The sequence below is a fragment of the Arachis hypogaea genome, chromosome 12, assembly GCF_003086295.3.
Source record: "Arachis hypogaea cultivar Tifrunner chromosome 12, arahy.Tifrunner.gnm2.J5K5, whole genome shotgun sequence".
NCBI classification, from domain to species: domain Eukaryota; kingdom Viridiplantae; phylum Streptophyta; class Magnoliopsida; order Fabales; family Fabaceae; genus Arachis; species Arachis hypogaea.
Window position 1 is genome coordinate 100,106,151 of NC_092047.1, and position 19,503 is coordinate 100,125,653.

The window sequence follows — 19,503 nt, forward strand, 5'->3', positions numbered from 1 at the left end:
TTAAAGATAAATTAAAGCAAATTTTGATTAATTGAGTTTAAAGTAATTTAAGGTTTTATCTGATTTTATAATTATCGAATTATTTTCTATATTTGAATAATAAAATTTAGCAAATATAAAATAATAAGAATTTTATATGGTTTGGTTTAAATAATTGAAATTTTGGAATTTAATACTAATATTTTTATAAATAAAGAAAATTAATTATATTACTTTATAATTTTAATTAGAGTATTTGATTTCAAATCAATTAGTATTTTGATACAATAAATAATATTTTAAGATAATTTTAGAGAATTAATTAAATATTAGATGAACCCAAAAATCCCCAATTTTATCACAAAACCTTAAATTCCCAAAACACAATCCTAACCCTAATTTTCCTAACCCTAGCCGCCATACCCCTTTCCCCAAAATAACCCAACACCCACAGCTTCAGAACCCAATAGCCACAGCTTCAGAAAATCAAAAGAAAGAAGAAAGAAAGAAAGGGAGAAGAGAGAACGGGGAGAGCAGAGGGGAGGAAGGAAGAAGAAGGAGGCGGCGCGGTGGGTGTCACTGCCACCGTCGCCGTCGTTGTGGGCAGAGGAGAGAGGAGACCCGAGAGAGGAGATCGCGCAGTTGCCGCCGCCATTCAGCTCGCCGCCGTCCCACGCTGTCGTGCCACCGACCGAGGAGGCCGGGGGTCACTGTCTTCGAAGCTTCCTTCGTCACTGTGCAAAGCCACTGCCATCATCCTTATCCCGGGCTGCGCGTGATCGCCGCTGCCTCTGGGTCCGTCACCCTCGAGCAGAGTCACCGCCTCTGGGTCTGTCACCGCCGCTGTTTTTTCTGCCATTGCCGTCTGTGGAGCTCGTCACCGCCGGAGTTACGAGCTGAGGTGGGGGAGGAGGCCATCTTCCTTGTGTTGTTGCAGTCACCGTGCTACTACTGCTACGTTTTGCTTCCTTGTTTTCCTTAGTTACTATAAGTTATTTTTGTTTCTGAACCTCCACTGCTACTGTCCTACTATCCGTTGATTGAGAACTTTAAGGCGTTGATGTTTTAGGATTAAGCCGCTGCAGCTGTGGGCTGTGATGGTTGATGCTCTTTAAGAATCGTTGCTGCTGGGGTGACTGGAATTGCTACTGCCAGTTCTAACGTTGCTACCGATGCTGTTGACTTGTCCCAATTCAAGTTAAGTGTCACTGCCCTAGGTCTAGCCTTTCTCCTGACTCTGTTTCACTTTTATACTCTGAACTGCCTTGGTCTCGTTTATCTGTTTGTTATGATTTTAATTCCATTTTATTTTCGGTGTTACCTTGAATTTTGAGAGTTGTTTCTGCGTTTGATTCCATCAAATTCGATGTTGCTGCGAGTGTAATCGGAGTTGGTGATGCTGCCATCATTCCGGTTGTGTTGGAATTGCCACTGCTATTGTGAGTTTAGGCTAAGCAGGACCGTTGTGTTAAAATTATACGATTGCGACATCGAGGTAGGGGTTTTTCTTAAATCTATTTTACATTACAGGGTTGTTATAAATCGATATTAACGCGTAAAATACATTTTTGTGATTTCACGAGTCTTATAAATTGAATTGAGTTGTTTTGGTTGAATGAGATTATTAGTTTGATTGATAAACTGATCGATTAAGAAAGTTGGATATTTGGATTAGTTGATTGATGTTGTTAAAGTGGTTTTCCTTGAATTATTAGAGAAGATTTATTATTGCCTTTTAGGTTAATTTTGGAAATGGTTTGATTTTAGAAAAGATTTAATAAAATAAATTTGGAAATGACTTGATATTTGAAAACGGGTTATTTATTGAGAATGATTTGCTATTTTGGAAATGATTCGAAAAGTGTTTGAGGAATGGTTTGGTTTGAAACTGTTTGAGAAGACCGAGAATTCTTAACTGTTGATTGATGTTGTTGGTTAAGTCGGTTTAAATTGCGGTTTATAGGATTGGTTGATTGAATTCTGGATTTTGTAATTTCCTTGGATTGAGTGTTGTTGTGATAATGGTTATTGAAAGTGATTTGACTGATTAACAGGCGTTTGGTTTGGTTTGGTTGGGACCCAAAAAGAGTGACATTGTCCAAGCTTTAGAGGAGATGCTGCCAAAATTTTATAAAATTGGAAGTTTTATTTGAAGTAATTAATTAGAAAGATTTGTTTTTAAATATTATATGTTTTAAGATTGATTTATTTATCAAAGAAAGAATTATGTTTTGAATTGAGATTGTTAATGAATGGGATCGAAAGAAAGATGATGAGGATTGATGAGGATTTTCTTTGAAATATGATTTTTGAATGAATTTGGAAATGAGATTTGGATTGACGAATGATTATGATGTTAAGAATGTTGAGATATGATCTTTGAATTATTCATATGGCTTATGAATTTGAAATATCTGGGATACGAGGTTCCCTGGATTAAGTGCCGAGGCTAGCCACCATGTATGTGTACCAGGTTGAAAACTCGATACTCTGTTGATCCTACGACGTAAGTGTGACCGGGCACTATATAAATTCCTAGGAATGTTACCCCCATTAAGCAATATTGATTATTTGAGAAAAAGCTATGCATAGACTCTTGGGGATGCACGTCGGGGGACAGTCTAAGGTCAATTCAGACTTGTCGGGTTGGCTGGATAACCGACAGATGAGCCTCATCAGCCATAGAACAGGTATGCATCATATGCATTTGTATGCTTTGTTTGGGTTTGAACTTGTTTTGGTTTGCCTAATTGCTAAACTGTTCTTAACTGCTGCTGTAGCTGCTACCTAAACTTGTGTTTTCCTTGTTTGTCTTGCTTGTGTTTGTCCTGTTGTGCTACATTTGAGAATGAACTTTGGTGCTGGATTAATGATTATGTTGTTTGATTGCGTGGTTGGTTTCTGATTGAGATTTTCCTATAAGAGAGGAAAGGTTTCGGATTTCTAAAAGATTAAACATTGTTTCTTTGAAAAGGTTTTGAACGATTACCTATTGGTTTTTAAAAGATCCATAAGGCAACGATAATCTCTGAGTTTGAAAACAGTTTTCTTATTAAATATCTTCTTATGACAACTTTGGAACTCCGTGGTGAGACCATGTAGTTAGGTTCTCACCCCCCTACAGCTTGACCTTTTCAGGAACCGGATGAAGCATTATGAAGAGTTATACTACGTTTGGTTTATATGTTGTTGTATTAATTAGATTATATTTTTCCCTCGTCTTTGTTATTACAAGTTTGTAAGAGGGATAGGAGTTGTATGTTTTATATGTATATTATATTATGAGATATTATATAAGAAGTATTGTATATGAATCTATGCCTACTTGTATTTTTCTTGAGATAGAGTATTTATTTCCGGTTTTCAAAGAAATCAGCGATACGGTGTCGAGTCACAGGCTCCTACTTTAATATTTAGTATATAAAGTAGTCGTAATACTTCTTGCTATCAAAGTGACGCAGCCGGAAGCGTGACATTCTGGTAGTGAGGGTGTTATACATTCTCTCTCGTTATCATCATCACCAACAACACCAATATTTTGCTAACACCTCTATTAGTTCTGATTTTCTTTGGTGCCATAATTAAATAATTTGGGGTTCAGTTTTTAGTTTATTCGGTTCATTTGTGTATCAATTGAGATTCACTTGATGCTGCAGATAAGTATTGACCAAATTTTTTATTCCTTAAGTAATATTGGTTCATTTCTTAGTTTAACTGAGCTTTATTTGGTATGATAGTTTTAGAGCACTACTTCACTACAAGAAAATAGAGTATTTGTAACAAAAAATTTTATTAAATTTAAAATTGTTACAAATTATTATTTTTTGTTACAAACCATTTTAATATTTTGTAACAACATAATTTTTTTGTTACAAATTATGTTGATTTTCGTATCAAATCGTTGTTTTATTGTAAAATGTTATAATGTTTTGTAATAAAAAATTATGTTGTTGCAAAAGTTTAAAATATTTTGTAGTAAAATATTTATTTATTTTAAAAGCTCTAAATGTTTTGCAACAAAAAATTACTTTATCACAAAATATAATATCTTTGTAAGAATTTATTTATTTATCACAAAATTCAAAGATTTTTTGTATTTAATAATAATTTTTTTCCAAGATGTTAAAACTTTTAGGAGTAAAAAAATTTTAATTTTTAAAATATTTTTTCTATTAATTAAGTTTTTTATAAAAAATATAAATTAAATTATTAATTTTAAAAAACTGTAGAAATTATTTTTAATTTTTTAAAAATTAATATATCCAATCCTTATTAATAATCAACTTTTAAATTTTGACTAAAAATTAATTTATGATTATTTGAGTTTAAAATTAATTAGGACTCTTATATATAATTTTATAATATTAAAATTTTTAGTTTAATTTTATGAACTAAAAAAAATTAATTGATTTATCTCTAATTTTAGGATAGTTATTTAAAACAAAATTAGTAAGTTCATAAAGAAATAATATTATTAAAATAATTATATTTAAAAAATATTTGATTTTTAATTACTACTCTAACCTCTAATTTTATCAAAATAGTGAAATACTTATTCTTTTTACCCAATTCTAACCCTAATTTTTGTAACACTCACCCTTCACCATTTCTCATTCACTTGCACACACTCACTATCTTTCGTTCTCACTCAGTCTAAAAGAATGAAGAAAAGAAAAGAGAATCAAAGAGAGTGAAGAAGAGAAGAAGAGAGGAAATGGGAGGAAGGCGTTGGCGGAGGGAGGGCCATCGCAGAGAAGGGAGACAAAGGGGGAGAGAGAAGAAAAGTGCATAGAGAAAAAGGGAGAAACCACGATGGAGAAGAGGGAGAATGTGTTGCCTCTGTTGCCACCGAGCCATTTTCGTAGAGAGAGAGAGAGAGAGAGAGAGAGAGAGAGAGAGAGAGAGAGGGTAGCCCCGTTGTCGTTGCTGTTGGGGCTTGTTGTTAGAGCCACAACCATCGTCATTGAAGGAATTGCTGCGAAGTCGTCGTCGTCCCTATTAAGCCACCATCATTGCTGAACAAGGCACAGAAGAAGGGGGCAAATACGAGAGAGAAAGAGGAGTTTCGCTGGAGCTCGTCACTAAGCCGGGAAATGGCGTTGTTGCTGCCAGAAACCACCACCATTGAAGCAACTGCTATCTTGCTCAGCTCTGCCTTTGTTTTTTGTTCCTCTTTGTCTGCCAAAGCCATTGTTACCATGGTGGTTGCCGCTGGATTTGTTTATGTTAGATGAAGATGTCAGCGTAAGTTGCTCTGCTGATGAGCGAACGTGAAGCTCACAAATACCGACAACTACACCGAATCATTTGAGTCATACCACGGTGAGTGGATACTGTTTTCACGAGGATTAAAGGATTAAACACGTAAATATCGAATTAAATCACTAATTAGATCAATAGAACTTGGATTGAGGAATGTTTAAAAGCCCTAGAATACTTGAATGGTGGAGTCTTAAAGGTTGAATACTTCGGAGACAGTAATTGTTGAATAGGAGAAATCAATGGTTGAGAGTGTCTAGGATTTTGGATATGTTCATGTTCTCAGGATAATTAAATTTTGTTAACCTAGTTCTAAAACATGCAAATCTCTGTTCACGATGAATCTTAAGTAACCGATTTTCGATGTCTCGGCTTCTTGGGTTCTTCTCAATTAACCAACCGCCAATGTCTTGGTCAATCGATTAATTGAAAAGGTTAAGTACAAAATCTGATTTGGTTCCTCATAAGATTCAAAAGTAGTCCTTAGATCAGATTATATGTCACGTATCTAAACTAGTCCTGTCCAATTGAATCTTATGAGAAAACACAATTTCAAGAATTGTCCTAATCCGAATTATATGACACGTATTCAAAACTAAGGTAATTAAAAATCATGTATTATGTCGCACACTTAGAAAACCATTATGTCTAATCGATTTAAAAAATTGTGTGAAAGAGTTTTCAAGCACAATTTGAATATGAGTTCTGCCGAATCAGTAAACAAATCCAAAATGGGATTAACACACCTGTTGATGCTACTAATCCTTTAGTGATAAAGAACGAAATACTCAATTATGAAATACATCAATACAAAGCTTTAAAACAAAAGAAAACTTAGATTAATAAACCATCAAAACATGAACAGAACTCCTAACCCTTTGACAAAGGTTTAGTGACTCATGGTGAGTGAAAAATCAACAATGAAACTATTACCAAGGAACTAAGTTTTTGGCTGTGAATGTAATTTCCTTATTTATACCTAGGTTTTCTCTAATTCAAATCTCAAAACCTAATCTCTTCTTAATTAGAATAATTAAGATAAGCTCTAATTAATTCAAATCCTATGATTAATAACAGAATTAAATCAAATTCAAAACTAATTAAGTATAGAATATTCTCCAATCTTCAATTGAAATCAAATATTTGAAGCTGGGTCTTGGAGAATTCAACACCAGAGGCATACTGGGTTAGGTGTTTGGAGCTAAGCATGGCACACCCACTCTGGCTCATGGCACGCCCTCTTTGTCTGGGCCAGGGCGTGGCACGCCGACGTTTGGTTTGGCCAGGGCGTGGTACGCCCCATTCTAGCCGGGGCACGCCTATGCTTCGCTTGCTCCCAGGGATCTTCCTCTTCTTCATGTGTGTCATGCCTTGTATTGCTTGTGGCACGCCTGGCTTAATCTCCATAGGGTGTGGCACTCCCCTGCCTAGGCGTGGAACGAGAGTGCATTGTTCTCCAAGGCATGGCATGCCCCTTCCTAGGCGTGGCACGCATGTGCTACATTCTTCAGGGAATGGCACTCCCCTATTTGGCCTTCCAAGGCGTGTCATGCCTCACCCTCTCTTCTCATGCATGGTTTTACATGGCTTGATTTTACATGCTTGACTCTTGATTCTTCATGCAATGTTTTGCCTCTTGATTAACCTTCTTTCACTACTTGATTTTCCTTCCTTTTAACTATATTTTCTTGGAAATAATTAGAAAACACCTTAGTAGCAAAAGATACTTAAAAGTAATGAGATTAGAAGATGAAATCGTAATTAAACCTAAGAAAACAATAAATAAAAGCAAGAAAAACAACAAAAGATGCAAACGCATCACAACACCAAACTTAAAACTTTGCTTGTTCTCAAGCAACAAGAAAAGAAAAGAAAAGAACTGGTTTCAATGAAGAAGAATTGAATCTCTTTTAAGCTCATGTCCGTATTGAAATCTCGAGATCATAAACGAATTCTCTTCTTTCTTAATAAATCTTGAAATCTCGAGAGCAAAGAATTCTCAAGAACTAAGGCTCGGATAATATTATGAGACCCTCCTTTTTAGGCTTTGATTGATCCTTAAATTTTTTATTTATAACAGAGGGAAGTGTTTCACTCATTAACTCTAAGTGTTCCGTTTCAAGACGGCTCTTGATAGTGAGTTTTTTATTGATAATCCCAAACCAGTTGGCCCAAGTTACCAAGTGATAAAGTACCCCTCAGATCTAATTACCCAAACCTTTCCTTGACATAGTCGCACCATAAGCATATAGCTAAATATTTGATTTCCTAGACATCAATGCTCAGAGCCTCTTTGGACTTCTAAATGTTTTGTTTCAAGGCAGCTCTTGATAGTGGGCTTTCGATCGATAATCCCGAACCAATTGGCTTAAGTTATCGGGTGATGAAGAACCCCTTGGGTCTAATTACCCAACCCTCTTCTTGAACAATAAACACCACGGGCACATAATTGGGTCTTAGTCATTGATGCTCAGAGTTTTGCAACTTTGAATCTCTTTCAATGTTTTCATTTTTTTTTCATTCTTTTCTTTGTTGTTTCTCTTCTCTCTTCTTCTTTTTCAATTAAATTCAAGGATCTTTGTTTGTTTAGAGATCTCATAATACTTCTCTAAACCTCTTGTTCATGAAGAATCATTCCTCCCCTTCATTCAAGATCATCAACATATTACCTCATTCCGTTACATACAATCACAAGTAATGGACCACCACTTTATATAACTGGACTTTGTTCAATAGATTCAACTCTCCTCCATCAAAACACTTCCCCTATGTGAATGAAAGATTCAGAGGATAAGCATAGGTACTGCAGTCAAGGAAATATGCCTGATGCAAGAATTAAGAGAAGAAAAAGTAATGGAAACTTAAGGGAAATGAATACTCACCATCATACACGAACATTACCTCTGTGATTCTCTGTTCTTGTTGTCATTTTCATCTTTATTCTTGGTTTCAATTGCAACAATAAACTTAGATTTTAGCCATGTACAGAATAGTGAATACCAAACTTAGGGTTTGGTCATGTTAAGTAGTGAAGAGCATGGAGGAACATAAAATGCTAAGTATGTCTGGCGTTAGGCGATTGGATGCATGAATAAATATTTTAGCAAATTTTTTATTATTTTTATTTTTAAATTTTTTATTTTATTTTATTTTATTTTATTTTATTTTTTGAAATGTAATGCTTAAACGTATAAGAAAATAAACATGATTATTAAGGTAAAAATACATGTAGAGGAGAAAGGGGAAGAAGAATAATACAAGAATTGAAAAAAAAAACAAAATAGAAAGAGAAAAGAAAAAGACTAATCACAGTTGGGTTATCTCCCAACAAGCGCTCTTTTATCGTCATTAGATTGATGTTGCTTCCCCTAGATTGGGGATCGGGAGGCTTGAGGAACTTCATGGCATACTCCAGTGCCATCTATGTTAATGCATGCATCTTTTATCTTCATGTCAATTCTCTTTTCGATACATGCTGTCAACTCTTCTATCAATATCCAAGTTTTCTCTGTTGTTTGCTTTTTTATTGAGTATCCAGCCCATCCATCAAGCACTGCTTTGTAGTCTCTAGAGACCCCATCATAAAAGTATAAGATTAGAATCTCTTTGGGTATGTCATGTTGTGGATATTTCTCCAGTAGCTCCTTGCACCTCTTCCAAGAGTCATGAAAATTTTCACTATATATTTGAGAGAAACATACAACTTCTTTCCACAATTGTCCCACAGTGGCCTTCTCTTCCACAGTTTCTTCATTAGTTTCTAACACTAGAGGTTGATGATCTTCGAGAGTGTCAGAGAGTAGCCCTTCTTCAATGGTCTTTTCTACTAAGACATCAATTAGATCAATCTGCATGCAATTCTCTATTTCACTCGGGTGTTGCATGGTCTTGAAAATATTAAAGTTCAATTGCTCATCATGGACTCTTATGTTAATTCTCCCCTTTGAACATTTATGAGTATAAAGGCCTTCCTAGAATGATAGAAGCATCATCACTCTCCTCCATGTCAAGAACCACAAAATTTTGCAGGGAATATAAAATCCCTTACTTTAACTAGCAAGTTTTCCACCACTCAATGAGGAAGCTTGATTGATCTGTCGGCTAGTTGAAGAGAGATTCTTGTGGGTTTAGCTTCTTCTATTTGTATCTTCTTCATCATGGATAGTGCCATTAAGTTGATACTTGCTCCGAGGTCACATAGTGCTTTCCCAATAGTGATGTCTCCAATAGTGCATGAAATTTGGAAGCTCCCTAGAGTCCTTCAATTTCTGAGGCAGCTTCCTCTGAATAATAGCATTGTGTTCCTTGGTAAGGATCACTATTTCATCTTCCTTGAGGGTCCTCTTCTTGGTTAGCAACTCAATGATGAATTTTGCATAAAGAGACATTTGTTCCAAGATTTCTGCAAATAGAATATTGATTTGTAACCTCTTGAACACCTCTAGGAACTTGAAATATTATTGCTGTTGAGTTTCCTTTTGCAACCTTTGTGGGAATGGAATTCTAGGTGCATACGTTCCCTCCCTTATAACTTCTTTTGGAGATTGAGGTGGTGGTGTATGAACTTCTCCTTGTTGCTTATTTTCCTCCTCTGATGATTCTTCTCCTTAAGGCTCGAAAAGACCTCTAGCTGATGGGAATCAGGCTTGATCTCTGGCCATGGAAAGATGGAAAGTATTCCATTACGGTCTTCTCCATGTTGCCATCACACAAGGATGTCTTTCTTAGGACTATCAAGAATGTGGTCTTTCCAGATGGTTACTTGAGCAACATTTCTCGCTGTGTTGACTTACAACAAAGAAAGTTATCGGGCTTGAAAGGTCACAACTGTCACATTCTAATGGAACATCTACTGTCAATTGCATCAAGGAATGTATTTTCTGCCCCGGTGTCAGTTGTCTTGGCAGATTTCTCATCATTTTTTCGATGATTATGCAGTAAAACCATAGACTATCAACAACTTACTCTCCTTCAGGATCATGTAGTCCATACTCTTTGTCGCATGGAGATAATTTTCCCACCATCTTTCTTCACGGTCATGGTGCACTTAACTATGCATCTGGTCGAAGAGGTACACCTTGGTGGCTAGTTCATTATCGGTGGATGGACCCAATTGAAAGGTAATTATGCAATAAAGTTTTGATTGCTAATATTTCAATAGTCTTAACATACTAAGACACATGTATTGCTCATAAAGGTACCTATGTTGTCTCAAGCAGTACGTGTGTAATAGGGCACAACCAAAAGACTTAATTGTAAAGGGCTACTTATCCAAAGAGATTCTCACATTCTATTCAAGATACTTGGATAATGTTGAGAGTATGATCAATCGACTAATGCGTGTTGATGATCGATCCTTCTTTCCAATTGCAGAGGTCGAAATTTTTCTCTAACCAAGTTTGACTGGGTTGACTGAGTGTGATGTCGAAGGTTTGGCGTTGACAAGGGACGACGATTTATCAAGAACAAAATATTTTGATTTATCATAGAGTATTGGATTTGAAGTTAACATTAGTACACTTAGGTTGTGTTTTTGTGTTTTTGTATTGATGATGATGAATCACTATTTTATGTGTTTTTGTGTATGTACTTTCTTATCTCTCTAGCACAACAAAACTGTATTGATGATGATGAATTCCCTAATTATATTAGTTAGTATTCAACATCATTGAATTAAATCAATTCTTTCATTATACAATTACTAACAACTTGAACTTATCGTTGCAGAAAATATTCCACTTTGATGAAGATAGAGGTGGAAGAATCAAGAAAATAATTTTGTAAAGTTTGGGGAAGTCTTGGAAGGATACAAAGGGTAGGTTGTATGACAATATTACAAACCAACAAGGATGCTTGAGCAAAATCTTAAGGAATACATGGCAGGAATTGATAAAGAGCTTTGGAGATGGTTCCTTGATTATCGCAATGACCCTGACACAAAGGTAACCTATTTTGAATTCGTTAAGAAATATTACTATTTATGGTACGTTGCTATGGACAAGTTTTCTCACTAATTAATCTTACTTTTGATGGCATAATAGGAGAAGTGCAGGAAAATCGCTGTGAATCGATCGAAGCTACTTTACACTCATACTGGCAGTTCTAAGAGCTGGGCGAGGCGAAGGAAAGAAGAGGTAATTTAGGTTTTGAATTTATTTTTGAACTGTATTTTGGACTGCATCTTCTTTATTTGGGTTTAATACGGTTATGGTATAAACTGTATTGTTACAGTCAGAACGACAAGGGAGGAGAATTGGTAAAGGAGAATTATGGATCTTAGTGCACAAACAACATAATGACTCCTGTCTACATGACAAAGCTCGGAGGATTGGTATAGTATGCTCTAGCCCGTAATTGATTATGTATGTTTATTTACGTTTGTAGGAAAAATTGTGGAGATTGAGCAGCGTGATGAATCCACTAGAATATTGTCTGAAAATGATTCCCTTGCCCAAGCTCTCGAAAAAGAGCACTCGGGTACAGTGCGTGGCGTAGATTTCGGACTGACTCTAAGTGAACTCTTCTATCCAAGTTTGCATCTGCCGGTGGATGGAGCTCAAACAGATGAGGCACAAAGGATGCTGTTTGAACTACAGGCAGAGGTGATGGCCAAGAAATTGAGAAGGAAGGCAGTGAAGGATGAAATAGCAGTAGAGAAATTGAAAAGGAAGGCATAGAGGATGAAGTAGCAGCAGAGAAATTGAAAAGGATGGCAGTGGAGGATGATGTAGCAGCAGAAAAGACGAAGAGATAGCCAACAGAGAGTGTTCTAAGTTATCTGATTCAACGGCAAGCTGGGGAGCTACCACTAGCCATCGCTGCACAAATGAATTCTTTGGATGAACATAGCAAAAAATAGAAATTAGTATTTGGCGTTATTTTATTTGAAGTATATGTTTTGTTTAAGTTGAGTATGCAGCATTATTAATTAGTGAAATACTTTATTGATATTAATATAAATATATTAGTTTATTTCGTGGTTAAATTTTCATGAGTTCTCGTCCTCGATTTAGATTTTTATAGAAAATTAATAAGATTTTTAAAATTAAAAAATAATCCCAAAATAAAATTCTCAGAGTATTTATAGAAAACATATTAAAATATTTTATATTAAAAAAATAGCAATAAATAGCAGCGGTTCAAAACCGTCGAAAATAATTATAAAAAATTGACGGATTTAATATGGCAACGGTTCAAAACCGTTGCTAATAAAATTTCAAAAATAAAATTGCAGCACCAAATAACAGCGGGTGTTGATAGTGACAAAAGAGGGAGAAATCACCTTTTGCCATAATGTGGCAGTTCGAAACCACCGCAAATTCTATCGATATAAAATATGTAAATTACAGCGGTTATACTAGCGGTCGTTGAAAACCGCCACAAAATACAATTTCGATGATATTCTATTTGCAAATCCTAAAAAACCGCTTCAACTCTTCGCCTCTCTGGTAGTGTCCATTAATATGTAACTTAAAAGTGAGGCAAAAATAATTTCGGTTCCTTGAATATTCAGTATTTGTGTACCTTTGACTATGGACCTTTATTTGGCAGATTTATAATACCATAGTATGCATACTTTCAATTTATTTATTTTTTTCGCTTATGGTTATTTCATTAATATTTTCATGCTGTAATATTTTTCGTGTCCCATATGGACGAAACAGAAATAATGCTCATTTAGTTTTTTGACCTATTCCTTCATTCCTTCGTGAAGCATTTGAGATATGATGTTCCAAATCTCTTTGACAATATCACAAATAACTACGACTAATGTATAATAATGTTTACTTATTGTTAATAAATATAAATTCCACTTTCAAACATTATCTTCTCAAGATATAAAATATTATGTTTCATATTTTTCTAACCCTGAGAATATAGAAATCCGGGGTTAATATAATGTATATAGTTAATAGTGTAAAACTTTTCTAGGGCTTGACTTCACACACCTACAAGCCAAGAACTGAGGTGGAAATTAGCTGTGTTCTCATCAATTCCATCAAAACAGAAACACGCAATCCGGCTGGCTACTGACCCGGTTTATTTATTAGCATTCTTTAAAACTCATATGAAAATTTATAGATAAATAATTTCTAATCTGCTAATTTTAAACAATTATAATTAATAATTATTAATTTTGTATTTTTTTAAAAATAAAATTTAAATAATTATTAATAATAATTAATTAGTATAAAATACAGTTCAAAAATATTTGTTGATTTGTTGTTTTAATAATTATCTAGTGGGATTGATTTAGAATAATTCTAAGTTAGTTGTATGAATTTCAAGGGTCAATTTTTGAATAAAATTCTTAAAACATACATTGATCGCTTTTACCATAATAACTAATTTTTATAGTGATGATTTTACCAAAAATTTTGTTACATTTATTTTTTCATTGAGAGCTGGCTTAATATAAAGGACTAGTAAAATATTATGATCAATAAAAAATTTTTTGACTTAAAGAATACCTGGTAAAGTGCATTATATGAGACACTAAGAGTTTGTTTGGGAAGTTTTAAAAGTAATTTTTGAGCTTTTGACTTATGAAAAGTAGTAGTATTAATATTTGGTGCAATTTTCAAAACCAAATTGTAGCTTTCTAATAAGCTATTTAGGAGCTTATAGAGAAGTTAAAAAAATTACTTTTCTCATAATAAAATTTTTTTTATCACATTTCTTTTAAAATAAACATTTTTAAAACTAAAAATTCAAACACAAAATAACTTATTTATAAGCTACTTTTTAATATAATCATTTATTATTTAAACTATTTTTTTAAAAAGAGTTGCTGTTTATTCAAACTGGACCTAACTCTCGAAAAGAGATACTATTTTATGAGTCTCAAGAATTCAAATATCTAAAATATCTTAAAAGACCTTAGATCTTCCTCCAATAATAAATCATTTCTGTGGTGATAATTCTCTACCTTAAAATCTTATAACTCATTACACTAGCACATTTAAGTAATATGTTAGCCAACACATCAATGAATGATATATATTATATAGTATTAATTAAGTTAATCCGTTGCGAATTTAAACTTTATTTAAGAGTTTGCATGCATAAGGTGGGATTTAAATCCCAACACTTGTTTAAGTTGACAAGTGAAGTGACCACTCTATCAATCTGAATTTTTTTTTTTTTTTTTGTCAAGAACCCAAAATTTTTTTTAAATCCAAAGTTAATGGAACTTTTTTTCGTTTTTGGACTGATATATTATTTATTTTTGGGCCATTATATATGATCTTAAAAGTTATAATTGTTATGGGGCTATTCCTTAAAACTGGGCTACCCAAGGCACATTGATAGCTTGTATCGGTTGGACCTCCTCCACACTATAGTTAATTACAATTAGTCTCCTGACCAAGAAAATAAAGTAATGAATTAGTCTACCTTCAGTTATGGCCTTCGGCCCCAATCTAAATGGCAAAGCTTTCTGATCAGAAAAGAAAATTGCTAATCACATCAGGCCCAAAAGTGAAAACATATTGTAAATTTTACACAATCTGAAACATGAAAAAATAAAATAAACTAAAACTTTTGTAATTGGGATGGTTACCTTTCTTTATAGATCCAAAAGGTTTTTTTTTTTCTTTCCTTCAAATAAATCCAAAAACAGTTGTGTTCTTCGGGAGTTTTAGGGCGACAATGGTGTGTGAGACCTCCAAAGGAGTTAACAAGTATTATCAAAAGAGATGAAAGAAAAGCTGCAAGTGTCAAAAGGAAGATTTTACAGGCCCCGAAGCAATGCCGTAATGGAATTCAGAGTATCGGCGGAGATCAAAGGTTGATGGAATGGATAGCAAAAAGATCACCGGTGAAGCATGGCTCCGGCCTTGTGTGTTTTTCCTCTTTCCTCTGTGGCGGACCTTCGTGCGGAAGAGACGCCGGCAGAAAAACCTATTCGGACTTGTCTCAATTGCACCTATGCTTGATCCAAAACCAGTAATCAAATGGAAGGAGCTTGTAATATGTTCGTTGCAACAAAGGAAGATAATAACAACAATGGGAGCATCTTCCTGCAACGACGTTAAAGTGAAAGAGGAATTAATTAAGGTTTTGGGTCGGGTGAGTCGGGGTTCGGGTAGGATTTTGGGCTTAGCCCAAGACAAAAAAAAGAATGTACAAAACTAGCATTGCCAAGGAAAAAAAAATACTACCGCTGCAAGCTTCTTTTAGGTAGTGTTTGGTAGAGAGACAGAGACGGAAAAACTGAGACTGAGAGACAGAGACTAAGAGACAGGGATTAAAATAAATCTCAATATTCTGTTTGGTGCAAAATGGGGAACAGGAATTGAAACAAGAATGAAACTCTAATTTAATTTGCACAAAGGGTAAGATTGGAATTGATTAATTGAAATGAAAGTATTTTAGGTATAAAATGTTATTAAAGTTTCAGTATCCATCTCTAAAAATTTCAGTCTCATGTGTCCCTACTTTTTGGAAGTACTGAAATACTGAAATTTTAGAGACAGAGACAGAAATTTTAGTATCAGTCTCTGAACTAACAAACACGATACTGAATCTCAGTCTTCCAATCTCTGTCTCAATACCTCAAAACAAACGCTACCTTAGTGACATCTATTTATGCCGGAAAGTAAACCGGGCTCGAATCTTAACTGTGACTAGGAAGCGGTCATATGGAACCCATGGAATCTTAACTGTGTGTACTGTGCAGGATATAATTTGACGGAAAAAATATACAAAAATATGTTTTTTAATTTATTTTTTTTTAACCTCCAAGTTCTAGTTATATAGCATTATATAGATATATAGATTCCAAATTCCATGGTGCTAGCCAAAATGTAGAAACTAATAGAACATGAGATTCATGTAATATTTTTACATTCGTGAAAATTCTACATTAGAAATCATATACTGAAATATTTTGTTCAACATAAAATTTTCAGGAATTTGGAAACAATTTCTACAAATTACATGCATTTAAAGATTATAAGAAGTGGCGGCCTAATTCTCCGCATTGATGAGATAGTAATTCAGAGTTACATAAGCGTGTTTTTGTAAGTTGGGATTTTAAGAAGGGTGCTATTTCAATAAAGATTTTATAATTATTATCATATAAAAATATTTAATTTTAATTATTGGATGATAAATTGTAGGATTTGATTTTTATATATCATAAAGTATTATTTTTATTTAAAATGTGGCCAAACAAATATATTATACTTTTTAAACAAAGATTATCATAAAAAAAATATTTTTAATATTTTCACAGAAATAGTTACCTTTAAAAAAAATGTGCCAATCATAATGAAAAGCTAAGCTAGAGAAGGCATTGAAGAATGAGAAGAATTCGTTATTAGTTTTTCAGCATGTCCCCCTTCCTCTTCAAAATTTTAACTTAGAGATGTTCTTTGTCTTTTAATCATGCTTAAAAAAAAAGGTCACAATACAAACATTTTGCATTATTGTTGAGTTTGAAAAAAGGTTGTACCAAAAAAGTATAATGTAAATAACTTAACCTGATAATTATACTGGTAATTGATTTCACAGCATAAACTTAAGATCACTCATAAACAATTTAATCGTTACTTCAATTTTATTTTTCAAAAATGTCAATTAGGCCAGTCTTATGAGATTCGAGTTCTCACTGTACTAATTAAGATTTAAAAGAAAAAAAAAAACCTAAATATAAAAGGAACCGCCAAAACCTAGTAGGGTCTAAAAACTGAAGGCCAATCTTAAGATCATTTCTTTTCATATTTTTTTTTCAATTAACTTTGGTTTTTTATATTAACCATGTTCCATAAATGGGCAATTATAATGTACAGACCCCGAATTTGTAAAGATTTACAGATTTTTGATTGGAAGAACACAGCGACAATACGTGTCCATGAGCCATGTGTGTGGATGCATCGTGAAATTGAGTGGAGAAAGGGGGTGTGCCCACCACGGAGCCGAGCCTCCTATACTGGGTCATGGGATGGCTCCGTTTGGTTTTAAATAGGGGTGTTCAAAACCGATCCAGACCGAACTAAACCGACCAACCGAACTGAGAAAATCGAAAACCAAACAAATCGAAAACTGAAAAACCGAAAAAAACATATTTTGCTGTTTTTATTGCGGTTTGGTTCAGTTTTCGGTTTTGACAATAAAAATCCTAACCGAACCGAACCGGTATTATACAATACCCTAAAAACCAAACCCCCCACACCCCCAATTAACGTGACCTAACCTAACACCCCCACCCCCAAACGTAAACCTAGCCCCTCTCTACTCTCACTCTCTCAGTTTCGCTCTCTGCACTCACTCTCAGTCTCACTCGAAGAAACCCAGGGCCGGCGGCGAACCCCTTCCTCCCACCACCTCGTAGCGCCGTCGAAGCCTTCCTCCCAGCGCCACCAGACCATTCTTCCCAGCCCCTCCTTGCGGACAGCACCACCCAGCCCCAGCCAGCACCTCCCTCACGGTCATAGACACTACACCACCCAGTAGGCCAGCACCATCCAGCGGCACCCCAGCGCCACCAACAGGACCGATCTGGCCACCTGCAGCACCGTTTGTGGTCACCCATAGCAGTACTGCTGCGTTTCTGGCCTGGCAATGCTCTTCCTCTTTCCCATCCACTTGACTTCAGGTTTGATTTTCTCTCCTTCTATGTATCTGAAGCAATTAGACAAATTGGGTTTATAATTATGAAATAGTTAGGGGGTTTGATTTTGTTAATTATAATTTATGTGATTCTGAGTTGCTGGATTTGTTTAGGATTTTGTTAATTTGCTTGTTAATAACTCTGATTCTGTGCTTCTGAGTTGTTGGGTTCAAATTTGTTAATTTCTTGTTTAGGGTTTTGTTAATTTCTTGTTAATTAGACATATTTGTTCATTGTTGCTGATTGTTGTTCATTATTTGTTCATTGTTGCTGATTATTGTTCATTGTTCATTGTTACTGAATGCTAGTACTTTTATTTTGTTGTGTTTCTGCTTCTGTTTTTTTTAATTATTTGTTCATTGTTGTTTATTGTTCATTGTTGTTGATTCCTAGTATTTCTTGTTCATTATCTAGTATTGGTCTTTAGCAGGATATAAGAAGAGAACTTGGAATCAATATAATTGATGAACAGAAGGTGCAATTGTCTAAGGTAATTGGTCTTTCTACACATGTCTCGGTTGCGGCTTTTAGTATTTGTTATTGATTTTTGGAAGTCTATTTCATTGATGCAGGGATTGTGGCACGGGATAGATTTATTGGCTTGGATCAAGGATTTAGGTCCAATAGACCAATACTGTGAAAAACTTACCAAACAGTAGATTCTGTGATCTTTTATTTCATTATAGTTTCAATCTTTATCATGTTGTTAATCTTTTTTTTCCTTGATTTTTTATGTTCAACCTATTGATAGTTTTGCTTCTTCTTCTGCTGGTTATTGGTTAAACACGTACCAGTACCAATATACTTGGTTCTCACCTTTTAGTTGGTTGTTAGTTATTATTTTTATGCTGTCATTAATGGACTAATATCTTTTCTTTTTGTATTTTTAAGATGTTATATATATTGATTCTATATTATTATACTACTCTTTTTATAAACTGTTTAGAGGAATGGTTCTGGCTCTTATCTTTTCCTTCCTAAAATGTATTTTGCTCCACCCTCAGCCCTCAGCTCTTGCTCATTTTCATGATTAATTGAACTTGATTTTTACTGAAGAAATTCCATTGATTTGTCATGAATGTCATAGCCTTCATAACATTTTGTTGTTAATGGTGAAAAGTTGTACAATTTGCAGTAGAAATTTCTGCATTTTGTCCAATTCCAGTCAGTACATGAAATTAGGAATGTTTGAATGGAAGTGTACATACTAATGTTTGTTAGTTGCTTACACTTTACTATTTTTTTATATTTCAGTCTTGGCTCTAGTAGTTCTTGCAATTTTTAGACTTTTTTTCTGTAATTAATTGAAAAATCGAAAAAACCGAACCAAACCAAACCGATTTTAATTGGTTTGGTTTGGTTCGGATGACTTCAATAAAAAAACCGAACCAAACCGAATCGCAGTTTAATTAGACGATCGGATCGGATGACTTTTCTCTCAAAAATCGAACAAAATCGCACCGCAAACACCCCTAGTTTTAAATTTTTTGTTTTGACAAGCTTCATATGAATAGGTGGACCAACGCATGGCTTTGCAATGAATGGCCCAGACAACAACAAAGTGATCAAATGAAGAACTTATGACTTAAATGGAATATATATATATATATATATATAAAAGATGAAAAAAAGATTATTAACGATAATTA

General features: G+C 34.4%; 1 long non-coding RNA gene across 1 annotated transcript; it reads left to right on the forward strand.

Annotated features, from left to right (window-relative positions):
- Window positions 1-17,437: 17,437 nt before the first annotated feature.
- Window positions 17,438-18,776, forward strand: LOC112727866 (uncharacterized). Its single transcript, XR_003166013.2, has 3 exons — window positions 17,438-17,839; window positions 18,285-18,344; window positions 18,427-18,776. It is a non-coding gene; the product is annotated as an uncharacterized lncRNA (long non-coding RNA).
- Window positions 18,777-19,503: the final 727 nt, after the last annotated feature.